This window comes from Triticum aestivum, chromosome 4B (assembly GCF_018294505.1).
Source record: "Triticum aestivum cultivar Chinese Spring chromosome 4B, IWGSC CS RefSeq v2.1, whole genome shotgun sequence".
In the NCBI taxonomy this organism is placed as follows: domain Eukaryota; kingdom Viridiplantae; phylum Streptophyta; class Magnoliopsida; order Poales; family Poaceae; genus Triticum; species Triticum aestivum.
In genome coordinates this window covers 653,048,898-653,054,102 of record NC_057804.1, presented here as the reverse complement: position 1 = coordinate 653,054,102, position 5,205 = coordinate 653,048,898, and positions in this window count along the sequence as shown.

Sequence of the window (5,205 nt, the reverse complement as noted above, 5' to 3'; positions counted from 1 at the left end):
CATCACCTCTTCCCCCTCGTTCACCACCTGGTCCTCCTCCACGGCTAGACCTTCCTCCATGGCTAATGTCCCCCTTTGACGTTTTCCTTTTCTTGCATGTCTGTGCATTGTGTTTCCCTTCATCGCAACCCCCACAATTTATGGTGTCAAGAACCTCCATGAAGTGGCCGCTACCAAATTGTTTCATGTCGGTGTATCCAGCCAGGTCATCCATATCACCCCTGAACCTCTTAGTTCTCCTTCTTCCCTTCGTCTCCACCTTCATGAGGGGGTCTGTCTTAATATGGGGGCCATGATACTCAGGTCACTTTGATCGGTCTAAAAAGGGATGAAACCGAGGCGCCCATGTCAACCTAGTAGCTTCCACATGAAACTCTTGCATCCGAACGGTTTTCCCATCACAAACTGATATGTGTGTCGCCCTTGCCGCTGTTATCAAATGCGAGCATGGCCAATGGTACTTGCTAGGCCTCTCGCACTGGCACCACCGTGACTTGAGTTTCACCTCAAAGGCCAGACCACCATATGAATAACTGTCTCGTGTTGTGCCACCTGGCTCGTCAATTTGATAGATCATTTTAGTTTAGTCGAATGTGATAATTTGTTGTTGCAAAGACTTGCTTGATTGTAACTGAAGCCATTCATCAACCTTTTCCGGATAATCCATATTTTCACCAATCCAATTGGCGGTCTCTTCTGAATGCATCTGAAAGTAATCATTAAGCTTGAAGAAGGTATACTCCACAATTGCAGTCACCGGCAATGAACGTGCACCCTTGAGCACGTTGTTGAAACATTCAACTAGGTTGCTCGTCATGTCACCATATCGGATACCTCCATCGTCATGAGCGCGTGCCCACTTGTGCTTCTCACTAAAATTCCTTGTTAGGAAATCTTTGCCACCTTCGTTCATCGCTGCAAAGAGTTTGTTGTACCGAGCATCGAAAGCTTCAGTGGTGAAGGCCACACATACATGGGTAAGGTCTTTGCTTAACTCCTTGCACTTGCATGCCCGATAAAAGTTGGCCACGAAATGCCTCATGCACCATCTGTGGTGAAGCTTTGGAAAACCAGGAATATCAATGTCAACTACCTTCAGTATGCCATGGTGCCGGTCCTATATGATGCATACCTCCCTAGCACCAATCACATTGTGCCTCACATGACCCATGAACCACTCCCAATTGTCTTGGTGCTCAGAAGGTACCAAACCAAATGCCACTGGCAACACATTGTCATTCGACGAGTGAGCCATTGCTACCATTAATGTGCCCTTGTATCTCCCCGTCAAGAAAGTGCCATCTATAGACAAGACCGGACGACAATGCTTAAATGCCGCCACACATTGTCCATAACTCCAGAAGGCATGATGGAACACTCCATGATTATCATCGACCACATGATACATGTCCGGGTTCCTATGTGCAATCGCTCCCAACAACCTTGGCAGCTGGTTGTATGCTTCTTCGTAACCACCATACAACATCCTAATAGCATTTGCCTTGGCCTTCCATGCCTTTCCATACGTGACTTGATAACCAAATTGTTTTTTCACCATCTGCATGAGAAACCTCACTTTGACAGTGGGATCAACGGCTATGTCTCTCATAAATTTGTATCTGAGGTACTGTGACGTGAGCTGGCGGTGTGTCGTACGGAGTTCTTTCTTTGACGGTTTGCACCTATGAGTGGCAACACAACTTCTTAAGACCCATTCTCCGGTTTCTTCAAGCTTTCTGCAGTGAACCTTCCATGGACATCCGGTTTCTCCTGTTTTCTCACACTTCACGGTGTAACGCAATTTTATGTCGGAGTGCTCAACCAAAAATGGCATGTGGTTCCAAATGGCATAGTCACACAACCAAACCTTCATCCCAACCAAACTTGTAAACTTCACTCCTTTCTTCAAATAAGCATTCTCATCCTGTTCTCCTCCCTGGGCTCGGCTGGATCCGGGCAAGGTGTTGGCTCAATCACCGTAATTCTGAGGCCGCCATCAACCACGGCTTTATGAGCAAGGCTGAGATCTCGAAACAAATGAGTTTTTTTATCAAGCCGGTCAGCTCAAAGTGAATTTGGTTTTCCTCCTTAGTGAATCCATCCTCGTCCAATTCTTCCTCCGTACCTTCGTCATCAGAGTCATACCCATATGCACGCCTAAAAGGTAACTCACAATCCATTTTCTTTTGCGCTATGTAGGCATCCAAGTCACCAACATCATTACCATGAAACCCTTCCTCTAGCTCATCCTCATCATCATGTTCAATTACTTTGTCACTATCAATCACCTCAACTTCATTTGCTTGGCTAGTTGGTGGTTGGCTATAAGCATTAGGGGCATACAACTCAATCTCATTTGCTTCAATGGTTGGTGGTTGAGGATGTGGTTTGCGATAAGCATTGAAGGCATCAACCATAACCTTATGCTCAACAAGAGCCATACTTGTCCTCTCGGCCAGTGGGGAAGAGACATGTCTGTTCAAGTCAATTGCAAACCGAGGAGGTTCAACATTGATGGCAAACAATTCAATTGACTTGTCTTCCGATTGAGCAACCTTTTCCTTGTACACATCCCAATGCAAATCCGATGTGATAGGCATACTTTTTAAGTGAGATTTGGCTCCAACTCCAACATCATACCTTCCTATTAACTTAACATCATCATTGGGGTCCATCCACGCTAAAACATGTCTCACTTTTGCAACAACCTCCTCATATCTAGGGATTGTTTCAAAAACCATTGTTTCCTCATCCGGGTCGGCATTGTTACTAAAAAATGCCTCATTGTCCATATAATGAACATTAACAAGTCCATCAATCTAAAAACAACAAAATGAATTTAACGCATCAATGACAATTGTTAGTTATCTAAAAACATATATTATACCCAAAAAATATCAACCCTACATGTGTCATTAATTAAGATACACTAAGCAAAGTTAACCCTAAAACACTAACAAACCCTAACCCCCAATCTTCCTACTCATAAACCAAATATTATTCCTATACCAAGCATATCCATATTACCAAAGATAAACAAACTATTCAAACACACTAAAATTGGGAGACCTCATGAACTAGGGTGAGATCCAAGATGTAAAAAATCTTGCAAAATAACAAGATTTAACAAAAAAATGGATGGTTCGAAGGAGATTACCACAAGCAACAAGGTGATGGAAAGATCCACCGAAGGGAACTACCTTTTGGAGAGGATTTGAAGGAGGGCTTGAGTGTTGGGAGAGAGGGGAAGAGAAAGAAGGCAGCAGCAAGCTCGGGCTTGATTGGGGAGAGTGAGTGGGGTGGGTCCCACCCACTCTCCGGTGGGGTTAGTCTACTTGCCAGTACCAGACGTCGGGGTCCTTGGCGTCTGGCCCTGCTGCCACGTCAGCGAGTCAACGGGCCCGAGACCAGACGTCGGGGATCCTGGCGTCTCCTTTGCAACCCAGACACCAGGGTGTGTGGTGTCACGAGAATAGGTCAGATTGAGAATTATTTTAGGACGTCGATAACTGCCACACGTGTGGCAGTTAGTCGGTCGGCCCGCACGGCCTGTTCGGTGTGGAGACTAATCGGCCCACACGACGGCGTCCGGGCGCACGAGCCATGACCCTCACGTCCGGTGTGTGGCGCGAACGCCCACACGTCCGGGCGGCCCATCACGCTGCCCGCACAACCCGGACGTGCGCTCGACGCCGCGACCTACCCACGAACCCTATCGCCGCCGTGATCTACATCGTCTCCTACCTCCCGATCCCCCTCCATCCCCAAATCGACGAGCCTTCTCTGGTTGCCATGGCAACCAGACTTGATCTGTAGCGGCACCCACACCCCTCCATCCTACCCCAACCCCTTGACCACCCCAACCACCAACATCAGATCGACGAGACTCGCGGTTGCAGACGACAGAGGAGCAGCTCGATATCCGATCCAATCATCCTTCTGGTACTAATTCCTATCCCACTTTCTGGTTGCCCAAGAAGCGGGCAACTACATACACAACTACGTGGCAATTGCCATATAGATATACTGTTCACTAGAAATCGTGGGAGGAATGGATGGGGTGTTTTTCTTGTATGTACAAAAAAATTAGTAGAAAATGCAGTTTCATGTGTTTCTTGTTTGTGCAGTGACTGAAAAACACAGTGGAAAAAAGGCAGGAGAATGAATCAGAAAGATGGCGCAGATCATTGGCTTTCTCAAAACCCGGCAATGCAACCTTGGGATGCATCAGAGTACAATCAACTCATTTCCACGGGACCGTTGCTGCCACTTTTAGAGCAGTATGTGAGCATGGGTACGGTAAATGATCAAAAAAATGGGACAATTGCCATGTTATGTGGGGGCATGGGGGAATGGAAATGTACTTATGTCCTACCATGTTACTTTTTCGTAGGGTCAAACTCAGGGGTGACTTGGCAAGTTCAAACACAGGGCGCTAACGCTGATGGAAGTACGTTCGACCAATTTCAAGTAGCCAATGTGGCAAATCAAGGTAACGCGTATCAATAAAACCATTCAACTTTTGCCGAGAAAATAATAATAAAAAAGACTTGAAGAGATGGAAAATACTTACAAGTTTTGTGATGGAAAACGTAGCACCGTCATGTAGCACGTGGCAACCGTCAGCAATCGGGTACCTGCCATCAACGACAAACATAGGTGAGTAGTATGAAGTGATTCTGTTGACAATGCAACTTCAAAGGAATTATATGAGACATTGCTGCTTGTGTGTTGTATTCGCAAAAAGTGTAGTTTGTTGTGTGTGATATGAATGAATTTGCCGTGTGTAGTCAAATGCATTTGCCGTGTGTGATCAAATGCATTTGCCGTGTGTGATCAAATGCATTTGCCATGTCTGATCTACTGTGGTTGCCATGTCTGATCTACTGTGGTTGCCATGTCTGATCTACTGCCGTTGCTATGTCTGATGAACTGCCGTTGCCATGTAATATCAAGTGCCATTGCCATGTATTATCAACTGCAGTTGCCATGTATTATCAACTGCATTTGCCATGTATTATCAACTATGGTTGCCATATCCTATCAACTATGGTTGCCATGTCCTATCAACTGCCGTTGCCATGTATTATCAACTGAATTTGCCATGTATTATCAACTGCAGTTGCCATGTCCTATCAACTATGGTTGCCATGTATAATCAACTGTCATTGCCATGTATTATCAACTGCATTTGCCATGTATTAT